Source organism: Tenrec ecaudatus, chromosome 8, assembly GCF_050624435.1.
Source record: "Tenrec ecaudatus isolate mTenEca1 chromosome 8, mTenEca1.hap1, whole genome shotgun sequence".
Classification (NCBI taxonomy): domain Eukaryota; kingdom Metazoa; phylum Chordata; class Mammalia; order Afrosoricida; family Tenrecidae; genus Tenrec; species Tenrec ecaudatus.
Window position 1 is genome coordinate 67,793,917 of NC_134537.1, and position 25,308 is coordinate 67,819,224.

Below are 25,308 nucleotides of genomic sequence, written 5' to 3' on the forward strand. Positions count from 1 at the left end.
TCTGTTTATTGCAATGACTTAATTGTGTTTATTGCAATGACTTAGTAGGCCAATCTATAAGTGGAAAGTTCTGGGAGGTATGGCTGGTGTGAGAATTTTTAAGGTCAGAAGGCACAGGGATGTGTGAATTCCACCTCATAGGATTCAATTTGGGGCTGGTGAATTCAATTCATCTCCCCCTTGTGGCAATTCAACTCGGTAAGGATTACAGATTTGAAACCATATAAGGAAGTTACATTCTGTCCTAGAGGGAGGCTATGAGTCAGAATCAACTCAGCGGCAAAGGTTTTGTGCTGTCTTAGGCCTGCATAACGTCTACAGATGTCAAAAATAATAGTTTCCTTCTACTTAACAACCCACTCACATGTTCTCTCTTTTACACATTGAATTGTTACTGCCCTCCACTGTGTGTGTGTGTATGTGTGTGTGTGATCGTGTGTGTGTGTGTGATCCATTGGCTAAGCCATGATTCTTTTTTTAAAATCATTTTATTGGGGGCTCATACAAGTCTTATCACAACCCATACATACATAGATTGTGTCAAGCACATTTGTACATTTGTTGCCATCATCATTCTCAAAATATTTGCTTTCTGCTTGAGCCCTTGGTATCAGCTCCTCATTTCCCCCCTCCCTCCCTGCTCCCCACTTCCTTCATGGCCCCTTGATAATTTATAAATTGTTATTTCTTATACTTTCCAATGTCTCTCTTCACCCACGTTTCTATTGTTCATCCCCCAGAGAGGAGGTTATATGTAGATCCTTGTAATTGGTTCCCCCTTTCATCCCCACCCTCCCTCCACCCTCCTGGTATCGCCACTCTCACCTCTGGTCCTGAGGAGTTCCCCTGTTCTGGATTTCCTGTGTTTCCAGTTGCTATCTGTACCAGTGTATAACATCTGGTCTTGCCAGCTTTGTAAGGTAGAATTGGGATCATGATAGAGGGGGGTTAGGATAAGCATTTAGGAACTAGAGGAAAGTTGTATGTTTCATCGTTGCTACACCGCGCCCTGACTGTAGGCCATGATTCTCAGTGTTATGTAATTATTCTCCATTTTGTTGTTGTTGTTCTTAGGTGCTATCTAGTCAGCTCCATCATATAGCAGCCTTGGGCCAAACAAAACAAAACAGTGCCCAGCCCTCCACCATCCACACAATTGTTCCTCCGCTTGAGCTCCTTGTTGCAGCCACAGCGCCCATCCATCTCACTGAGAGCCTTTCTTTTGTTGCTGCCTCTCTGGTTTACAAAGCATGAGGTCCTTCTCCGGGGACTGATCTCTCCTGACAAAGTATCCAAAGTAGGTGAGACAAAGTCTTCCCATCCTTGCCTCTACCGAGCTCGCTGGCCTGACTTCTTCCAAACCAGATGTTTGTTCTTTGGCAGTCCATGGTACTTTAAATATTGTTCATCAGCTCCCCAATTCAAACGTATCCTTTGCTTCTTTCTTTATTCAGCATTCACCTTTCACAGCGTCTGAGGCCATTGGAAAGACCATGGCCGTGTCCGGCATGCCGCAGGCCCCCAGCCACGCCTTCTTCATCTTCAGTCCTCCAACAAGGCCTCGCGCAGCAGAGTGCCCTAATGCAACGTGTCTTTTCTTTTTTTTAAAGACATAAATTCACAGCCATTTAAAGCTTTTGTGTTCAAACATAAAACATTTTTAAACAGTCCTCTACCACAGGAAATTAAATAGTAGAAACATCCATAACTTCATAGGTAAAAGTTATGTAAATTAAGATCAAATAATTAGAAATGCTTTCAACATGGGAATTATACATCTAAATAAATGGTGGAAGGACCCCTATGTTTCATTATTCATGGAATCTATTCATTAGTTTCAGGGTCTAAACAAAGTTTCTGCATATTCAAAGTTTGGGGTTTTTGCTATAATTTTACCCACATGTCCACCTGTCTACTTTGTGACCCTAAATGCCTGATGTAAGAAGATGTTTTTAGCTTGATAGTAAACGTAGTCCCACCTAAAGTTAACAACTTTAAAGGAAGCCTCGTGGCAATTCTATTAAAAAGTGCGAGCTTTGGTGCTAGTGTCCAGTGGTCTTTCGCACTACTCTACTTAGCCGAACACACTCACAAGGGAAGAGCATGATCTCCTTTCATTCATGATGGCAACTCCATGGAATGTTAAACAGGAAAAAAATATACACACAGAGTACTCAATTCAGTAGAGTATAATATTACCCCCTCTGAAAAATCAATCCGTGAAATATATCAACTTTTGGTTGTTTTAGTTCCAGGAAAACACGCTTGAGACTTGCAGGCACGTTATTTTTGTCATCTCAAACCACAGCCATTGACAGGATTTTGTAGGCCACCATGGTGTTTCTTTGTGGATGCAGCTGTGAATGAATGAGGATGACTTCCTCAGAATTGGTATTGAACTGTCACCCTTATGCTTCCCACTTTTCAGGCACAACCAAATCTTTCTCAGTGTAAATCAGTAGATCAAACAAACAGGAAACTTCCAACAGTGGCAAGAATGTTATTGTGGCAGTGATTTGTCTTATCAGTGAATGAATTTCATCTCGGAGAGCTTTCTGCGATTTTTCTCTGGGTGCGCTGTCACCTTTGTCATTCTTGGCAGTCTTGTCATACTCAGCGTCAACTGTCACCTTTCAAGGAACTCACTGCTTTCAAGGCTTGAGATGCCCACCAACCACCAGCTTCTGAATGTAACATTTGCATAGCCAGCCTTTAAGATGCTCCCCATATTATTCCGGTATTTTATGAGCTATGATCAGTAGTCACAAGCAAAGTGCCTCCATGTGTTTGCACTCGAGTAAGGTTTTAGATGGATATATGCCACCCTGTTCTCTGCTTGTAGATTTAGATAGATCTGTGCTTCAGAGCCTGGGCAATGCACTGTGAAACTTCCTGATGCTGTCCACACGACAATCTAACTTCCTCAAAGCTCCTAGAAGAAGAATTTACAATGCTTAGATTAAATTCCAGTTTAGATGAAAAAATAAGGTATACGAAAACTCCTATGATATTGTTTCTCGTGTTTCTTTCTAATCCCTAGCATATGTATTTATAATTACTTGTGGCCTCCCCATCCATGCCACATTATTTTCATCCTCTTTGATTTTCCCAATTTATATTTCATGTCTAGAAAGATGATCTAATATTCTTTGGACAGCTAACTGCTTCTCGTCGTTTGACATTTAACTGAGGCATTTTCTTGAGAGATACCTCCATCTCTATAGGTTAAGCTAAGCAACCCTGTAATGTAAACCATGATAGCATTTAAGTTGCCAATGGTGTATACTAAATTGTGTGGATGTTGTTAGGTGTCATTAGGTTGACTCTGACTCATAGTAATACTATACACCTGTAAACTCTCTGAGTTAAAAAACCCAAAACTGGCAGAATAAAACTGCTCCATAGAGTTTTCCTGGCGATGAACGTGAGGAAGCATAATGCCAGCTCTTCCTCCTTCACTAGGCACCACCAACCTTTCCCTTAGCAGCAGGGCACTCGTCGGTGGGCCAGGCACTCGTAGGTGGGCGTATCTGCATGTGCGCAGACCCGCCTGGAGACAGGTAGAGGAGCGGTGTCCTGTTTCCTAGGACCATCGGAAATATGTGTTTTCTGGTGGTCCTAGGCCACCTCTGTCAAAGGGTCGTTGGACTCCCAAAGGGATCGCGACCCACAGGTTGAGAACCACTGTCCTAGAGGATCCCTGTGAGTCAACATAGACTCAAGGGCAGTGAGTTTGTTTGAATTGTTTCATAATAATTATTTTAAAGCCAGTATTTATTTGAAATGTCATGCAGTGAGAATCTGGTTTATCCCTGGTATATTATCAAAATAATTAATCCTCTTAATAAATTTTAAGATTAGAGAATATTTTCAAGATAGAGTAATTTTTGTTGTACTCATTGCGTTATATACAGTTCAAATTATACTACTGATATTTTAGTAATTTTCATCTATATTTATAAATAATAGTGATAGATGGAATTTTGTTTCAATGCACTTCTTATATTGCAGTAATCTAACTTTATAACTTAATTAAAAAGCTTTTTTCTCTCTGTATATTCTGTTCCATCTTAAAAATTAGAGGGAGTATCCCTTTCCTAGCATTTGAGGACATTTTACCTAAAAAGTGGCAGTGAGCACTAATTTTATGTGAGGCTATTTTTGCACATGTTTTAAATGCATTTCTATTGTGAATTAGGTGGGAGTTGATATTTTAGTGCATCAATTCTGCATTCAGTATTTCAAACCACTCATCAAACTCTACCCTGGTCTTCTGTCCCCTCATCCCTCAATTCCTCTTCTCCCTTTTATGGGTCTCCATTCTCAATTCCACGCATATCAACCTTTCCACCTTCTAGTCCAGTGGTTCTCAACCTATGGGTCACGACCCCTTTAGGGAGTCATCAAATGACCCTTCCACAAGGGTCACCTAAGACCATCGGAAAACACATATTGACAATGGTCTTAGGCACTGAGACACCTCCCCTCTATCCATCTTCAGGAGGATCTGCCCACATGCAGATACGCCCACCTACAAATACCCGCCATGAAACTGTTACCTATACTACACCATGCTTCAAGACTAAATTTAATCTACTGTAATTAGAAATAAATACTTCACAATGTATAATTATAGATTGTTTTTGTGATTAATCATTATGCTTTCATCATGTTCAATTTGTCACAATGAAAATACATCCTGCATATCAGATATTTACATGACAATTCATAGCAGTAGGAAAATTACATTTATGGAGTAGCAACAAAATAATTTTAAGGTTGGGGAGTCACCACACCCGAAGAGCCGTATGAAAGGACCGCGGCATCAGGAAGGCTGAGAACCACTGCTCTAGTCCATTGCTTCATCTTCCCGACTTTGCCCCTTCTCTCACAGAAGCATCCAAAGTCTGTTCTCTTTGTTACACACGTTTTGTCTTAGTTTTTATCCCTACAGCAGTGGCCTCATACACTATTTGTCATTTGTCATTGACTAACTTCATGCGGCAGCATAACTTTCTCCAGGTCCATCCATATCATGAGGTACTTCATGATTCCAACCCTGCTTTTTAACTCTATGGAGTACCCATTGCGCGCACTACCAAAGTCTCTTGATCGATTCTACTGAATAGATGTTTGGGCTGTTTCCAACTTCTGGATGTTGTGCAGCGTGCACCCATGGTCATGAGAGGCCATAAGTCTGTTCCTGGGATGGTTCTCCGTTGTTCCCTGAGTCCATTGCAGTAATGTATGCGATACCAGAAAATGGCTCTGTAGTAAATATTTAGGTTTATAACAGGACTGCACACTTCCTTTCCTCCTCTGCCAAACCCATGTTCAGCCAAGCACACTGACCAACCATTATATAATATACTATAAATATATTTATAAACATTATACATAAATATATATTATAGGTAAGTTTATATTAGGAAAGGAATTTATGTCAAGATTGTGGTTCAAAGAGGCAGAGAGCCTAGCTAGTCTGGTTCTCTTCCGTAGGTCAGATGCTGGGCTTAAAAGCCAAGGGGAAGAGTAAGGCTGGCTGGGGCTGGCAGCTGTGAAGGCTACAGTGTAGCCAGTGGCGATGGTGAAAAGGCACAGCTGTGGCCTGTTGCAGTTGCAGTGAATCCAGCAAGACAGGGAAAGAGAGAAGACATCCCTGAGGCCTTTATTATGGAAGATCAAGGGTGTCGCTCTCTCAAGGAGCAACATCAGCCCCAAGAACTGAGCCTGACAGTTCAGGAACTCAGCAAGGCCCACTCCCAGGCCGTTAATCCTCAAGGAGAGTTGACACTAAGACATTCCTATCTAACAGGATTCAAAGCCTTACCTTGTTTCTTAGAAGGAACTCAGACATCTAAACTCCCTTGGCTGCCATGCTGCAGCCACGCTGGGTTGGTTAGAGCGTGCACAGCTGTTTGTTTATGTGCCACAAGTCAATTCTGACTCAATGTGACCTCACCTGGCAGAGTAGAACTGCCCATCTCATCCCCAATGCTGCTTCAATCTTTCCCCCATGCCAAGATAGGTGGGTCTAACCATGGGCCTCTGGTTAACAACCAATTACTTAACTCACTATAACTCTCCCCCCCCCACACACAAATAATTTTATTAGGACTTAATCAAGACATTATGCTAGTCAGTAGTCCAGCCATATCAAGCAGTGTTGTACAATCGCTGTCACAATCATTCTCAAACGTTTCTTCCTTCTTGTACTCTTTGATATCAACTCCCTGTTACACCCTCCCTCCCCTGCTGTCCCCCACCCCCCCCCAGAAGCTGTCCCCACCCCACCCCAGGAAGACTTGTTCTAGTTATTGTCTGTATAGAGTCAGCCAACTCACGCAATCTTGGTTTTCTATAACAAGAACATAGAAAATGCATAACAGAGAGCAAAGAATGCTACCGCCACCAACAAAATACAGCTTAGAAAATCTACAAAACAAACAAACAAAATCCCTTAGAAAAGAGTAAAATGCAGATCAAACTCAAAGGTCATCCAAAAGGAGATCAAATGACAATGTTTTTACCAGGAAAGTCAGATTTATTATTTTAATTTACTATAATTGTCTCTCTAATACTCTCTGTCTGAAAACAGACTGTACCCATCTCTCCCTTGTGATCAGAGAGGACTTATTCCCTGTGTTGATCCTGCAAATGCATTGTGGGTTCCCACTGGCATCCAGTCTCCTGCAAACCAGAATTTCACACTGTAAGCCTGATGCCATTTCCTCCTTTGGATTTAAACTGTATCGTTTCCACTCCGTGACTCATGGATAGTGGTGTGCTACTTCCCTGTGGGCTTATTTTATATCTCACTTAGATGTTGATTGCTTGAAAGCAATACCCAAAGCCCATTTGTTGGCCACTGGAGATCCCCTCACAGAGGGGTCTAGAGGAGGAGATGAGTCAGTCAGGGTGCGACGTAGCACCGATGCAGAATACAGCTTTCCTCCAGTTCCTAATTGCTTCCTCCCTCCCACCCCCCACATTCACTATCATGGTCTGAATTCTACCTTGCAAGTGTGGCTAGACCAGAGGATGTACACTGGTGCAGATGGGAGCTGGAGGCACAGGGAATCCAGGGCCAGTGGTGTGAGGGGCGATACTGGGAAGGTAGAGGGAGAGTGGGTTGGAAAGAGGGAACCGATTACAGGGGTCTACATGTGACCTCCTCCCTGAGGGGCAGACAATAGAAAAAGGGGTGAAGGGAGACGTTGGACAGGGCAGGATGTGACAAAATAATAATTTATAAATTATCAAGGGCTCATGAGGGAGGAGAGAGCGGAGAGGGAGGGGAAAAAGAGGACCTGATGCCAAGGGTTTAAGTGCAGAGCAAAAGCTTTGAAAATGATGAGGGCAATGATTGTTCAAGGGTGCTTTACACATTTAATGTATGTATGGATTATGATAAGAGTTTATGAGCCCCTAATAAAATGTTTAAAAAATAAAAAAAGAAACAAACAAAAATTCTCAGTCAGTATCCTTTCTGATAGACAGGCACCATCTAATTTCTTCACCCATATATTCCATATTTCCCTCATGAGGGCTTATATCAAGGAGGGGCATGTTGTTTGTCATAATTAGTTTTTCTTAGATTGGAACTAGGATTAAGTGCAAGCCAAAAAAATCCATTCCTAAATCTCTGTCTTCTAACCCTTTGTAGTTCACTTTAGAGTGAGACTGTCACTCTTTATGGGAGTTGCAAGCCCCATCTTTCTCCTACGGAATGGCTGGTGGATTCTAACTGCTGGCTTTGCAATTAGCAGCCCAACACATAGAGAAGTTTTATCTTAACTTTCGTATCTGCCAAATTATGCTCCACTCAGCTGAATTTTTAAAAATCTTCTAAAATTACTATAATCCCTTTTCTTATAATGGCTATGGAATGACATGGGAACCAAATCTGACTTCCTCCAGTCACACAAAGGGAAGCAGAATCCAACTCAATATTTATCAAGGATGAGGCAGAGGTGAGATGTGCCTCCGTTCTCTATCCTTCTTCAACCCAGTCTGTCATCAGCAGCCGTCCCGCGGCACTCTACTCTGCTGGGCGCGGTGGTCTTTTGCAACGCCACACGGGACATAAAAACAATGCTCATGATTGTCACGTTGGTTGGAGAAGTAAGCAGGTCACAAGTCAGGATGACAATTTAAGGAGACAGCTGTTTTGTTGACAGTGACCTTTTCTCAGCCCTGTGGGCAGACACATCTCCCTCTGGTCCTCAGTCTCTCAAATCAGTGAGTGGCCCTTGGCCTTCATCCTGATAGACACTTGTTGTAAAGTGCCCAAAGGGACAACATTATACTAGTCAACTGCTTGAAGTCACTCAGCTTTACTTTTCCATGGTGTAGAAAATCCACCTTTCTCTCTGCTATGGTCACTGGTACCTCTGCTGGGACCACTTTAACGCAGTGATCTCATTAGCATGCAGAAATCAGAAATTTTCTGGGCAAGCAACCTTGTGGTCATCTTAAATATCAGAGCTACATTGTTATCATTCATATTTTACAAATGAGAAACTAAGACAAAGAGGTGTCATTAAGGGAGGATTCTAACCAAGTAGGTCGGATTCTAGAAAATTGCATTACCTCTCGCAGAGCATTTTTCATTTGATTTGTAGCCTTTTTCTCAGATTCCAATTACTTGTTTAAGTGTATCCTTTTCCCTCCTCATTGCCTATATCTTCAATCAGCCTCAAAGCATCGATACCAACAAGGGACAGGATCTGTTTTCAGTCAACACTATATATCTAGTTCTTAGCATATGGACTATGTTGAATGAATGCATGCATAATAAATATCTGCTATTCTTAATATGTAAAGACTGGCTAATTATCCTGGTATGGTATATAATACCTTTAATGAATTAAACACCATCTGATACTATTGTTTTATTTTATTCCATGTATAGGGTCATAACCTGAGCATAAGTTAGTGGAGCATCTCGTACCTTACTCAAGTCTCTGGAGCATGTGCTTTAAAACCACAGTGCAATTCCACTTCAAGGTGCATCTCACAGCCCTCTCACTCTTCAAGGTGGGGAACAGTAAATGGGGTAAATTCTGTAGCCCTAGTTGGGAAACAATGAATCCCATCCTCAAAGTAAGGACTGTGAAGCATCAATAAATAAATATTACAAAATTAATGGAATTGATAGATGTCATTAATTGAGGATCTAATCTTAGAAAGAATGATAAAATCTAATTAAAACTTAAGATAAAGCTTGCTGTAAGAGAACAAATTCATATTAAAATAATATCTTTATTAACTGTGTTGACAGTAATTCCTTCCTGAAAGATGTAAATATTATGGGAAATTAGTGTCTGTGTGTCATGCAGTTGATATATGTATAGCGCCCTGGAAACACAGACCTGTAAGGACAGCGTCCTAGAAGAAGGCTTTGTTGTTTGTGTTTGTGCATAATTGGGGGAGGGGAAGCTGGTGCATAGTTTCCCGAAGTTGATTTTCTTTTCTTTTAGAATTTTCTCTGCTCTTATATAGCATAAATAGAGAAGGGAAGTTTTTCAGAGTCCATGAATATCTGTGTTCTTAGGTCTCTAAGACTTTGGTTTTAAAGGGAAAAAATGCCTCAATTAGCCCAAACATTAAATGAAATTGCAAGCAGTCATGACTATACTTTAAACTGGAAATGTCAGCGTTTCAGAAAGATACAGTCTCATGTTAGTGAATGAGATTTTCATTTTAATTGTTTTGCAGCCATTAATAAAGCTTTTATTTAATTTGCAACTTAAATTTTATTACATAATTCCACATTACCTACTTATCACATTTCCCCTCTTAATTGTACTTATTTCATTCTCTGTTCTTCCACCAAAAGCTGATATTTTTCTTGAATTTGGTATACATTAATAATGACATAATTAAGAAATAGATTCTGTTTCATCTTAGTTTATAGAAAGAAATGAAAATCAAGGTAAAAAGGAATGGTTTAATATGAAGGGACTATTTATTATTTTACTCTGAGACATAACAAAAATTATTGTTCTGTACATTTTAATCAGTGACTACTTCCCAGGATATGAAAAGAAAATATGACTGTGAATCAATTAGTGAGGAGATGATGTTCTTCACTCCTCTCCAGGAGGATTAAAAGTTTTAAATATTAAAAATTGTTCCTAGGAAAGGCTGCTTAAAAAATGGTTTGACCATTTTCTGTTAAAAATATTATTCATTAACAAGCAAGCAAAAGCTAACCCTTGAAGTTTAAAACCGAATAATAGCATAGGTTCATTAACAAAGAGTCTCTGTCTTTGGCATTGTGCCTTTTAAAGATGCAATCCGTCTCTGTGGTGTTGAGAAGGGCAGCTTCAAAGGTTAGATGGTGAGTGTAGGGGGCAGTGGATGTGTGTTAGTGACAGGCTAACAATTCAGAACAGAAGAGTAAGAATGGCTGTACAATGTCATCAGTGTTGTTGGATTGTCCATGTATAAATTGTTGATTGGTTGTATTTTTTGTGGGGTGAATTTTCAACAAAATAAATAAATTATCTTAAAACTGCGAAACTATCAGCAACAGTCATCACTAATGGTCACACAAATGATTTTTATGAACTATGTTTTTAAAAGGAAGAGAAAATGTACAAAAATATTGATTAGGCAAACAATGTGCTGTTTTGTTACAATAAAAATTGTATGAGAGCTTCCCATCAGAGAATTCTACATGGAGAGAGCAGCACCAGTTGATGGGTTGGAACCCACAATAAGGCCCTAAAATGGTAGAAAAAGCAGTGTTTCATACCATGAATTCCAGAAGTAAAAACATCCCCACAACCGTTATTGAGGGTTTCGAAATGATGGTTCAATTTGTGTAGAACAATTAACCTGTTGGAATCCCAAGAATAAAATCAATCGAACAATAGGAGAGATTTATTAAGTACCAAATACATGTTCTCTTCTCTACCAAGTAATGTGGAAAGTACCAAAGACATTGAAGTTTGAGTCCTTCTCATTAAAAACACTAAGATATTTCCCTAACTTCACATGTCTTGCTGCATTTGCTTTGGCTTCTTTTTTGTACATGTGTGCCTATGTGTCTATTAATATAAAGGCATGCCGAACAAGTAACCGAAATTATAGTTCTAGGTCAAATATGATTGAGGCAATGTTGATACAGTGTTTAAACAATCAAAAGAATTGGCTGACAAGTCCAGCATTACTTATGGGGCTCCCATCTGTGTCAGAGAAGGGCTGTGTTCCATAGGATTTTCAGAGGAAAACATTTCAGAATAAGTTCAAAAAACTTTTATTTCACAGAGCCTTCAAATGGGTTCCAACCTCTACTTTTTGGATATAACTATTTGCACCACCCAAATATATCTTGGAGAGCAGATCTTCTCTCTGTTGTTTGGTGGGACTGTAACTTTTTGTAGAAGTAGAACACTCCAGCTTTCTCCCCACTCTCAGATAGGCTGGTGATTTTGAACTGCTGAGACTGGGCTTAACTGCCTCATACATAACCCACTATACCACCAGGATTCCTATTTCCCTACAGGTAGCATAAAAACCACAGCAACAAGCCCGTTGTTGGCGAGTGATTCTGACTAATCTTGGCAACCCTATGTGTGCCATGGTAGAACAGCGCTCCCTTAGATTTTCAAGGAAGAGTCTATCAGAAGAAAATCACCAGCTCTTTAGACTGGGCCGACTAAAGAAACAAATCCAGGGAAACTCACATGTGTATAAGAAGGAGCTTGATAGCAACGAGTAATTGTACATCTAGATCAAGCCCCTAAGTCCTGGACTGGTCCTACAAGCCTTTCTTCAGACTCACGCAGTACATGCTATGATGTGAAATGCAGGAAGATCACAGGCCTGTGGGTGCAAACTCTTGGGGATCCAGTGACAGTGGAAGCATCTCCGGGGCTCTCTCAGGTGTCAGTGTGGCTCCATGTGGCTTGTCAACAGGAAGATAAAGCAGAGAGAGTGTATGGCCCACCTCCAGGGGGAAAGAGGGATGAGGGGCCAGCCTTACAACGCCATTCTTGCTTAGTCCTCCAACCAAGCTGTGACCTGCTTAGCTCCTCCCCCACGTTCCTCCGGAAGCCTGATTGGCACAATAAACCTCACTGCCGCAGCAGCTGAGTGCATGTCATTTGAAGAACAGGGATCTATATGGCGATTGTCATCAGACGGTTTCTGATCTAAAATTATTCCCAATTAGGGAGCAGTTTGAAAAGAATGTTTAAAGGAAGGGGAACGTTTGGATAGACAACTTAAAGTTCAATGATCAGAGTTTGTGATAGCTTATGAATTATTTCATACTATATTATCTATGTAAAACAATAGAAGGTAATAATGAATTTACCGCCACTTCATTTTTTGTGGTTTTGTATGTATTCTCAAGGTGGTTGATGCATGTTTACATCAATTGTGGTCCCTGGACTTTTAGAAACAGTTGTTTCATTGTTTTAGGAATTTATCTAATTTCACAGAGTATTATGTATTCCTCCATTGGGGTTATGACCTTTGCCCCAACTGGGTTGCCAGAGCTTCTGGGTGGCACAGCAGCTGACAAACAACAGCTAACCGAAAGGCCGAGGATTTGAACCAACGCGGCAGCTGCGAGGAAACTGGTGATCCACTTCCAAAAAGATTACAACTGAGAACATTCTATGAGCAATTTTACTCTGTCGTACACAACGTTCCATGAGTCAGCAAATTTACTCTGTCATACACAACGGTCCATGAGTCAGCAAATTTACTCTGTTGTACACAAAGTTCCACGAATCAGCGGCTAACTCAATAGGCTCAATCAACAACAGAGGCCTATATGTGTCCTTGAGGCAGTAGAACAGGTTCATTCTCGTCGGTTCTGTAATATGGTTTCCTTCCCTTTGGAACAAGTGCACCAGGCTGTCACTTGACCTGAACCCCATTTTAATGGCACTGAGTGGGAGTCACGGTACAATCGCGGTCCCCAAGAACGAGGGCACGAGTTACACTGAAACTGGCACATAAAAAGTATGTGATGAAAAAGTAATCAATTCTGAAAATATCCATAATAGCTTTGTTTAATTTTAAATTTGTGAGAGTTTAATTTGATGAACTCACTTTTATAAATAAAAGAAAGATACCTGTCACACTGTTAAGGTGACCTTCTTTAAGCAAGTATTTTGGATTAGTAACATGACCAGGCGCATCAATTATGAATATCTCGTCTATCTTGAATATTTCTTAATGGTATGAGATTATGTCTGAAGGTGCTACAGGGAGAGATGTGCCTTTAGACTTTTCAGTGACTGACATTCTATAATAATTTGGTATAATGGGATTTAATTTGTTTGTAGATAAACTTACCTAAAGGGACTATTACAAGAACAGAAATCTCTTCGCTTATATAAACAACAGAAAATTAATTAGCACCAAGCACTAATTACTTTGTCCAATTAGCTGCTTTAGATCTGAATACAGAGAGATTAATAAAAATTCCTGTAAATTTTGAAGGTGGGTGGATGACGTAGAGATGAATTAGTTAGCAGACGAGCGCTGGCAAAGACAGTGCTGATCCCTAAAGATTCGCACCGGTCAAGTTACGAAGGCTCACTAACGAATGCATGCGACAGCGGCAGAAGAAAAGCGTCCAGAGGAGTTTGATTTGGGAAGATGATGAAAGAACATAAAATAAACTTGGTTTTACACAGCTATGCACTGGAGTAATGAATGATTAGAACTTAGGGTCAAAGAGCAGTGACACAGTGGTGGCAACAATGGATTCAAACATCACCATGGTGAGGACAGCCCAGGACCGGGCAGCGCTTTGTTCCATTGTAAATGGATTGGCGATGAGTCAACGCAAACTCAAACCCACCTAACGATAAAAACAGCAACAAGGATCACCCAGGACCAGAGCACTTTTACCACTCTCAGCCCGTTACTCACCATGAGACCTTCTTTAAGGGACTGATCTGAGGATTTCCCATCCATAAACTGGAGAACTACCCAGTGAACTGGCCTCACTTCTTTGATGTTTGCTTTCTCTTTCAGGACTACTTGTTCCGTCCTGTTTCCTTTTAAATGCAAACATTATTTGTCCAAGGAAAGCACTTTCGGAATTAGGTGATATTCTCTTACAAAGACTACTTAGCACTTGCCACATTAAAATTTTTATATTTATTTGTGTGATTTCCCCCTGTATCGCTCTCATTTGACGGTGAACTTTAAGTAGGGACCCCTATTCATGAATGAGTGAGCATGCGCCCTGACCCTTCAGATAGCATTTCAAGCATTCTCTTTTCTGAACAGGCATTCTGGGCCTCTCAACTTGGGTGTTACTTCAAATTTTTACTTTCATTTGCTATAATATTTTGTTTTGTTTGTTTACTTGAATGTTTGTCTCTCCATGGGAATGTATACCCAATTGTTTGCGCAGAGACTAAAACGTACTAAGCGCTCAAAATATTTATGTTAAATAAATACCTAAGAGGAATACAGCCTAGGAAGGCCTTCTGTAATCTTTGCAGTGCTGTGCAAACATCTGGCATCCTGTTTGCTCAGTGCCCCGCCGTGGGTGGCCTATTCCCTAGCAAAGCGTGTGCACATGCTTACTAAGCGTGCTCTTATTATTCAAGGTCTTCACATTTGACTATTTTATGAAAACATTGCAGTATTTAGTTGTTCGCATATTTATTAGCTGAAATGTGGGACCTATGGGCATTTCTAACACCACTGGTCAAAAACAACCCTCTCCACCAAAAAACCAATGACAATTCATTTCCCATGGTTAATAGGATCATAGCACGTTGTATGTGGTTTTTAGGTGCCATCCAGACAATTCCTACTCCTGAGGATGATGTGTACATCAGAGAGGAGCACTGTGCAGGCTCTCAAAATGGTTATGTTTGAGCCACTGTTGCAGCCGTCCTGTCATTCATCTCACGGAGGGTTCCTTTCCCCTTGAGGGCCTTCTGCTTCCCTCCTTGGTGAACCGAGCAGGATGTTTCTTTTTCCTGGACTGGTCTTCCTGGCAACACGAACAAAGTGTGTGAGACAGAGTCTTGCCATTATTACCCTTTAGGGTTCATTCTGGTTTTACTTTTTCTAAGACAGAAATGTTTGTTCTGTTGGAAGTACTTCATATTTTCCCTATTACTTTCTAGGACCATAGTCAAATACATCAATTCTTTGGTTTTCCTTACTCATTGTCCAACTTCAAATGCATATGAGATCACTGAGAATACCAATTTTGGCAGGAACACCTTAGTTCATAAAGTGACATCCTTTCTTTTCAATACTTACAAGAGTTCCTGTGAAGCAAATATACCCAATGACATGTGTCATTTGATTTCTTAACTGCTGCTTCCATAGTCATTGCTCATAAATCCAAGCAAAGTGAAATTGTTGACAACTTCAATATTTTCTAGGTTTTTTTCATGATATTATGTATTAGTCCAACCATAAAGATTTTGGTTTCCTTCATGATGAATAGTAATCCATATTGAATGCTGAATCCTTGAACTTCATCAGCAAGTGTTCAAGTCCTCCTCACTTCAGCAAGATAAACAAATTCATAGACACTCATGTATATAAGAAAGAGAAAATGTTCCAGTCCAGTCAAGATTAAGTCCATAAGTTCAATATTAGTTTATATGTCTGATATCAATCTATAAAGTCCTCTTCAGTCAGACACATGAAATACATGCAATGATGCCAAATGCAATTGGATCACAGGCCAATGGGTTGAACGTTTTTTGGATCTAGTGGCATTGTAAGCATCTTAGCGCTGGCAGGGGTATCTACATGGCTTCTCTGTATCCAGAGGTCTGGTTGCATCCGGGTAGGTCCATGTGGCTTCTCCAGCCTCCAAGGAGGAAATCAGGATTTCCCAGAATCCTCAGGCGAAGGCCATGCCCACAGAGGCTTCATTGGCTATTACCCAATTTTTACAGACTGGACTCCACCCTTCACTCTTAATCCTCTCAAGTCCCAAATTGACACCAGGTTATGTAACTACCACAGCAAGCAAGGTTGTGTCATCTGCATACCACAGGTTGCTAAGACATCTCCATATTATCCTGAGGGTGCATGCATTTTCATATAATACAACTTCTCTCCTTACTTATTCATAATACAAGTGGAATAAGTATAGTGTAGGATATAACCTTGAAACACACTTTTTCTGCCTTTAAGCCATGCAGGAATCCCCTGTGTGAGATAAAGTCTTATGATCCTTGCTTCCAAAGAGTGTTCTGTCAGTAATTCTTCCAAACAGATTTGTTTGTTCTTTTGGCAGTCAGTGGTACTTTCAATATTCTCTATCACCATCATAATTCAAATGCATAAATTCTTCTTCGATCTTCCTTATTCAATGTCCAATTTTTTACATGCATGTGAGAGGCCACTGAAAATCATGGCTTAGGGCAGGCACATGTTGGTTCTCAAAGTAACGTCTTTGCTTTCCCCCCCAACACTTAAAAGAAGTTTTATGCATTATATTTTCCAACAGTCTGTGTTTGATTTTTCTGGCTGCTGCTTTCATGGGCATTGATTGTGGATCCAAGCAAGACGAAATCCTTGACAACTTCAATCTTTCTCCATTTATCATGATGCTACCTACCGGTCTCATTTTGAGGATTTTGGTCTTTTTTACATTGAGTTGTGATCCACATTAAAGGCTGTAATCCCTGATTTTCATCAAGTTCCCATCACTTGCAGAAAGCAAAGTTGTGTCATCTGCAGATTATTAATAAACCTTCCTCCAATACTGATGCCAGATTATTTTTATATAATCCAGTTTCTCTGATTCTTTGCTTAGCACACAAATTGAATAAGTATCCTGAGATAATATAACCATGATACACACATTTCTTGATTTTAAACCATGTGATATCCCCTTGTCCTGTTTGAATTACTATCTCTCGATCCATATATAGGTTCTATATGAGTACAATTAAGTGTTCTGGAATTCCCATTCTTCTCAAGAGATCACCCGTGCTTGTGAGAGGAGAGGGGCAGTGAAAAAAGAAGAACATTTTCCTCAAGATGGACTAACACAGTGGTTGCAGCAATGGACTCAAACATAAGAACAATTGTGAGGATGGAATAGGACAGGGTCATGCTCTATTCTATGGTACGGATCATGCTTGCACATGATCAGAAACAAGTGTTCTGTACTTCCCAGGCTTCTCAAAGCTATCCATGGCTTGGTACCAGAAGATGCCTTTGCACAGGTAATGAAACACAAGTAGTAGTTTTTTTCTGCTATCCTGTCATGTCAGCCAAGATCCATCTGACATCAGCAATGATACCCATGTCCTTTGCTGGATGTGCCATTCCCTCTTTTGAATCTGGCTTGAGTTTCTAGCAACACTCTGTTGACATGTTGCTATAACTGTTGTTGAATAATCTTTATCCAGCAAATAATAACAATGATTTTATCGATATCATTCACATATCATAAAATGCAATGGTTTAATCATTAAACAGATTTTTGTACATCAACAGAGTTAATTTTAATACATTTTCTTTCTTTCTTGTACTCATTATCATTATCTCTCCACTTCACTCTAACCTCCCCTGCCATAACCCTGAAAACCTATTAGTCCAATTACCATTCCTATAGGTTTACATATCCTGGATTCTATGTACAGAAAAACATACAAAACAAAAATAAAAAGCCCAAACATAACAAAATAAAACAGTGAAATTTTTTAAAAGTAGAAAACATTAAAATTAGAAATTTTTTAAATGAGTCAAAAGGGAGCACAAATGATAAGGTGTTATATTCTAACCTAACTACATCTAATTAGTCCACTCGCCGATGCACCCTGTCTTATAGCACAGCTATGGAAATCCCTGGTCAATGGCCCAACAGGTTCACCAGAGGATTAACCCAAGGGGGGCCACTGCAAATGGATGTTGGGCTTCACTGTCCTCCCCAGCCTTTCTCAAGCTGGCTGTTCAGAATTCAAGCTCTATCACTTTTCTTCCCTCTGGTCTTGAATTTTCTTTTTTTTCTTTCAATCACAAAGTCTGGTGTGCTTTTTCAATCTGGACACAGCTGTCACATTACTTGGATGGCTACTTGTTTTAAGACAAGCCTTTAATACCCCAGAGACTATTCTTTCTGATAGTGAAGCACCATGATCAAGTAAAACCCTGTTCTTAGAACTAATTGCTCTTAGATTTCAACTGAGCTCACTGTCACTGAGTCATTGCTGACTTATGGTGAGCCCTTGTGTGCTTCTGAGACAGAGACTGTACTTGTTTATGGAGTAGAAAGCCCAGTCTTTCCCCTGAGGAGCTGCTGGTGGTTTTCAACTCCAGACCATTTGGAGGGCAGACCAACTCATAAGTGTGAGTGCAAAGTCCATTTATATTTCCATGATTTATATGTGAACCAATTTACCTGAGAGATATCCTTTTCATGGTTTGTGGAAAAATGCAATGATTCACATGAGATACATTAATTTAGTAATGGATAGAGAAGTTAAAATGCTGTCGGGAAATGGAAAGCATACCAATAAAGGCTAGTTTTTCAGACTAAAATGCATGAAATTTTCATTTGCGCAGATTACAAACTTGAGTGACTAGACAATGCAGGTTCGAAGTAGGGCGAAGCTTTCAACAGCACTCACCCACAAAGGCAGAGCTCTGCTTGCTGCACCAGGATGACTAAGATGTGGCCTTAAAAAAGACAGAAAGCTTTTTCATTCCCATGGTCATGTCCCTTTCCAACCCTGTTATTTTTCATCGGTCTCCTAAACGAATACATCATCCACCTAGTTTTAAAACGTCTCTGTGATCGATGTGCCATTGTAGACAAGTTTTCTGAGAAATTCACTTATCTTAGTTCCCAGGAGAGGATCTTTAAAAATGAATGAATGTCCAAACAAAATTTGCTATATATGAGTACATACGTTGGTGGTATTACTCGGCCATGAGTAGAAGTAAGTTCTGAGAAATGCTCATAGAGAGATGAATCTTGAAAACATAACGCTAAATGAAATACCAAATTGAACTCCACTGCCATTGAGTTGAGGCTAATTCACAGAGGCACTATAGAACAGGGTAGAACTCCCTCTCTGAGTTTCCTCATCTCTGTTTCTGGGAGTAGAAAGCCCTGTTTTCCTCCTAAGGAGCTGGCTAGTGGCTTTGAACTCCTGACCTTGCAAATCACAGTCCAACAGCTAACCACTATGAACCCAGGGCTCTTTCAAGGAAAATGGCACAAAAATTATAAAACCCCACTTCTATGCAATATTGAAGAAGCAAGTGCATACAGATAACATCTAGTTGAGGTTACCAAATGTGCGTGGTAAAATGGACAGGTATCATTTATTAGGTGACACTGACCTTCAGTTAAGGGTGATAGAAAGGTTGAAATGTATGATTATAGTGTCACAACATAGTGAAAGCAATAGATCTCACTAAGTGCTAAGAAATTCTGAGATAGCAAATATTGTGCTACATCAGTTTACCAAAATAAAATTCCCATCTGAAGTGGAATACTTTTTTTGCCAGGCAAAGCACAGAAGGAAATATGTACACCCAAAACAATGGGGGGGGGGAGATAAAGCCAAAAGCAATTCTGCTGGGCACAGCTTTCATAGTGTGCATCTTTCCTGCTAGGTGAGTGACCCCAGTGGCGTCACCTGGGAAGGTTCTCTCTGGTCACAGTGAATTTTTTCATAAAAGCAGTTTCATTGCACCTCATGTTTTTTTATGTGAGGGGTATAGTGCATTTGGCTTTTTTTCCCACCAAGTCAGACTGTTAATCCAACTTTCTATTTAGAGGTTCTGAAAAGATTGTGTAAAAGATTAAAAGATTGTGTAGCCTGATTTATAGTAGATGGGGGACTGGTTTTGCCACCGTGAGGATATCAGTGCACCAGTGTTTGGCAAAAACAGCATGCCTCTCTTGCTTACTCACCTGACCTTGCTCTGTGCAACTTCTGTTTGTTTCTGCCAGTGGAGAGGGACATGAAAGGACAGTGATTTGACGAGGTAGAAGAGGTGAAGGAAAAATGAGGGAGGTGCTTTCTGCCATCCAAACAGAAAATTGAAAAGTGTTTCCAAGAATGGAGTTGCAGAATCGACAAATTTATTAAGTGTAATGGAGAGTACTTTGAAAGTGATAAAGTTGTTTTTGTAAAACAATACATAGCTTTGGGGAAAAATCCATTTTGGGGGAGGGGTAACTGCCCATAGTTCATTATCAATAGCAGCATGTAGAAAGATTAATAAGTACAAAAGAGGTTGCCTTCTTCTGAGGCCCCTAAATAGGTGTGGAAATTTAGTACAACAAAATGTGGGGGTGCGGGGGAGTGCTTTCAAGTCCTGAAAAGAAATGTAGGCTCAACTGCTCAGAAAACAGGGCTATTGACAGAATGAAAGTAATAGCACTTATTGCTCGCATATTATATTGTCACATTAAAATTAATCCCTATTATGTATTATCAAAGCCAAACTCCAAGTCATGCAAATTAATTTGGACTATGAAATATCTTAACTATTGAGAATATGGTTTATGTACCTTCTGAATATTTTAATTAACCCATTAATATTTGATATAATTAATATAGTCTAAATAAAATTTAAAAAATAAAGAAAAAGCCTAATCAAAAAATTGTAGGGCTCTACGTTTTTCAGTCAAATTTGCACATGCAAAAATTATCTTACACTAATGCACAGTTATATTATGGAAAAATAAAAGTTTAAGGGACAAATTCTGGATACATTATTTTTCAAATAGTTTTCAAATTTACCCTTCAGATTTTCCCACTATGAATTTCTATTGATATTACTTATTTTCATTGCTGTCATGTGTTCAATGAACTTTTAAATCATATCTCTTTTTACTGAGAGGGTGACGAAGTCAAACCAGGTTTTCTGAATTTGAGAAAACTTGCTATTCTACATCAGGTTTTGAAATTAAAAGGTAGTGATATCTGTATTTTAAAGCTATTTCAGATTATCATAATTGGAGATAATTCTCCCATTTTAGCAACTTATCAGTTTTAAGTTTAGATTATTATGGTATCTAATGAATACCCATTGCAAGAGCCTGTGATCTTATAAATAAATTCAAGATAAATTAATAATTAGTAGGAAATTTCTTATACATCTCCAGATTTGGTCGAAAAATTCTAGAATTCTACATTTTTTATTCCAAAAAGGCTCATAAAGACCCTATTATCTTTCAATAGATCCAGCTGCCTGTCTTTGTGACAGAAATGGTTAGAAACAGGGAGTAGATTTTTAAAAAAAAGGAAATATAAGATAATATAAAATTAGAGTGTTACAGCTACTGTCTAATGAATGCTTTTTTAAAAACTTTTATAACAGAGCTCTTTTTGTACACCAACCAGGAGCCATGAGCACAAATGTGACCCACAACTACCTACCCCTGTCCATTGATTCTAACTAGCCCCATGGTTTTCCACTCTGGTGACTCTCGCTATAATAAATGAGTCCCATGCCATGTACAAAGAAAGAAGCTGAAAATAAGTGATATGCCGCTGTCACCTTTGGAATAATTTAAGAACACACCACTGTTAGGGAAAGGACATTTGACATAAAAGATTACAGTGGAAATATGTGTAATTTAGAGAACTGGAAACAACAATAGAGCATTCTTGGAGCTTACAATAAGACTCATGTCCCAGGTCTATCCTAAATCATCACAATATCAAAAACTATTTGGTAGCTTTAGTATTTCCTACAAATTTCTTTCAGTTTGACAATAATAAGAGAATTTGCCAAATTCCCTGTAGCCAATATTTATTTTCTGTGTCGATGCATAGAAATGAATATGAAAATGACAAAACACTTTGTAAAAGTCATCAATAATAAATCTAAGCACCTAGAACAATATTTCATACTAAAAGTGGGTTTTGTCATCCACAAGCATTTCTACATCCATATTTTCGCCATCTGTGAGTGATGTAGACAGGAGGTTTCTACATTTAGATCCTTACGGAAGTTTCGTAAGGTGACTAAAAGCCCATTTGAATGTGGTTAGTGTAGAAAACAGAGCTGTGGGAAATAAAACATACCAGATAAAGTAGCATTCGATTGAGGACTTAATTATAGCAAAGCTATAACATTTAATTATTGGAAAGCATGAATCTTGGTGATGAATGTTATCTTCATAGGCAAGATCATGCTAATGCTGAAAACTGGTCACAGATGCTATGAAATCGCAGGTTTCACCTAGGGAAACACCATTCTAAAGGCGAAACCAACTGGCCTCGTGTTGATCATGACCTATGACAACCTATAGGAGAGCATATCTCAGGCAGAGATGACATGAGCATGGGTGCTGCCAGAAGAATAACTGGCATATTTCAGTTCCTTTTGCTGTCAGCAGGACACCAAGTTGAGTAGCTTTTTAAAAAATGGGCGCCATTACACCATCAGCTACAGTTCTAATGGAAGCATAGCCACCGGTGAATTGCTAGGATTTCATTGTTCTCTTACTTTGTGTGGTGCTAATTCCCCATACATTCCTCTAATATGAATGAGCACCATCTTCCTGTGTCCCGCCTGGCAAAGTACTGTAACATGCATGATAAACTTGTGCAGAGGCCATTCCTGACCTCCCTGGCTACACAAAAGAGAAAACCAAAAGCCAAATTCACTGCCATCAAGTCAGTTTTGACTGACAGCAAGCCTGTAGGTCAGCTTCCAGGTGGCCCTGTGGGGTTCTAAGGCTATCAGTCTTTGCAAGACCAGGGAGCCTCGTTTCCTCTCCTGAGCAAGTTGTGGGGTGAACTGCCGAGCATATCTTTAGCAGCCCAGCTCTCAGCCCACCACATTACCAGCGCTGCTTACACCAGGAGGAATAAGATACAATCCCACAACTGCACAAACAGAATTCCCGTGAGGCAGTGGCAGACATGCCTTTGCCTTCTAGCCTTCTTGTTCATTGGGACCCCAAGCATAGCGCTCCCATACTTCGCTTCTCTTCTGGGCTTGAAATTGTCCTGCGGAGGTCACCGAGAGCTCATAGGCATATGCACAACTACACAGTATTAGTGGAAAAGTTAATAGGCCACCAGTAGTCAAAACCATAACATGAAGGATAGAACCCTTTTGTCCACAGCAACATCTCCTTATCCTCCCCCAGGCCAGCTGCGGCGTCTCTCTGCTGCCAGCCTCTCGGGCATGCTGCGCACTGGCACCTGCCCTCCCGAGGCAGTGTTAGACAGCTCCCGGAGCACTGGCAAATGCCCTCCCTCACGGACGCCACTGATGGCTGGTAGTCCTGGGGCTCCTCATCTGTACTTCTGAGATGGGCCACATTATACCAAGCAAGCCTCACCCATCCTTGAGCTCAGAGTTCTCGCCATGTGACGTCGCCACTCCTGCCCATTCACTGGGTAGACGTTAAAGACACTATGGATAGAAGCGCCGTAGCAAGTGATTTCATTTTCTTGCCATTGTTACCGCTTGGGGCTGTCAAGTGGGTTCTGACACATAGTTATCTTATGTACACCACATTTATTAATGGATGGTTGATTCTGGAATTTATAACTGTGTGTTTTGATAACAAAACTCATGATGTTGAAATTCTACAGGATTCTGGGTTTATTGAGCAGACGTTTATTGAATTCACGTCTATACCGTGCACTTTTGAAACCTGGTGATGGAGAGGGCTACAACTTAAAAAACAAGCAAGCAAACAAAGAAAACCTGAGACTCTTATTACATTAATGTTCTACTGAGGGAATACAAAAATTTAAATTTAATTAAAGGCATAGAAAAATCACATATGTGTGCTTGCTTTGTTGTTGTTAATGATCCTGTGAACACTAAAGAAAATAGCAAAATTCACCCACCCCCCAAAAAAAGACCATTGCCTGTTCTAGACTCAATTGTCAATGTCGGAACTGAGAGTCGCAGCCAGTGTCGATCCATGTCATAGAGGCACTTCCTCATTTTTCCTGACCTTCCACTTTAGCAATCATGATGTTTTCCAGGACTGGTCTCTCCTGATAATATGTCCAAATTATATGAGACAAAATGTCTCAATCTTCACTTCTAAGGACGATTCTGGTATTAGCAATACCAGTGACATATTTTCTAGTATCACAACACATTCAACCCAACACAAGTGACAAACTAACAGATGGTGAAAATAATGCATATTTTGTTGAAAATAAAATATAGTGATAGGATGGAGATCAAGAAAAGTAATAAAAATTCAAGACCATCTTTTGCAAGGAGACCTCTTTGAAGATAAAAATGCACCCTGTTAATATTTTGAGCATGTGTATTTTGAGAGAGAGAACAGCAAATGTAAATCTCTCCAATTTATCTTTGATATCTAGAATCTGATAAACTGTGCATTATAGTGTGTGATGAGGTCAAGGGGGGCAACAGGCTTGAAAATGTGGAGTCTTGTGTATTATATTAAAGATATATTTCCTTTTCCCAACATAAGGTTAAACCATCAAGCACTTGAAAAAGAATGGGACATCTCTAATTTATGCCTTAAGTAAATCACAAAGGGCTTAATGACAGATTTTATATAGGAGGGGTGGGAAGAAAATATAACATAACTATTGCTATATTTTAGGTTGGATCAATTTAGTGGATAGTATTGGAATGGAGAAATAATAAAGTATCAGCTATGACACATCCTAAGCATACAATTCAAATTTAGTGAAACTCTGGCCAAATGTTTTCACATAATGAAGTTCAATTAATATGATTCAGATAACTAGGAGATCTTGAGGAAATGGATGGTTGGTTGTGACATTTTAAAGCAAAAGAAGTCACTGTCATGAAATAACACATGTGATATAATCCTCTATGCAGCTTATTTTAATGATTCGCCTTAGAGGAATGTAGAGATCAGATTGGAAGAACTGCAAGCATGGGGGCAGAGAGCCAATATAAGAGGGAATGAGAGAAAACTTGAAAAATAAGGGAAGTTCTATTTGTCATAGAAGGGAAGGAATTAATACTGTATAGTATTGTAAACTTGGAATATGTGGTTGGATAAGGTGAGGAAGTTTTACAGAAGAGGCTTTTCATATACAGACTCTGAAAAATAGTATCTTTAATGGAGATTATATAATTAGACCACTAATATATCAGCAGTCATTTGGGCCCATGAATCTGCAATGTGGGGAGAGGTGTTTGGCAATAATGTAAGTGGTAACTGAAACCATGATGTCAGAATTGGTTAAGGAAAACCAAAAAGACAATCAATGAACTAAGATCAGGATTCTAGACAATATCAGTGCATTAGTATATAGACCATTTTTGATGGTATGTGATATTGAAGAGAATGAATTGGGACAGATATTAGAAAATCAGAAATTAAGTTTATCTGTGAAT

The 25,308-nt window shown here is 39.7% G+C and overlaps 1 pseudogene; it reads right to left on the reverse strand.

The window, feature by feature from the left end:
• Nucleotides 1-2,297: 2,297 nt before the first annotated feature.
• On the reverse strand, nucleotides 2,298-5,087 carry LOC142455422 (mitotic spindle assembly checkpoint protein MAD2A pseudogene; annotated as a pseudogene).
• Nucleotides 5,088-25,308: the final 20,221 nt, after the last annotated feature.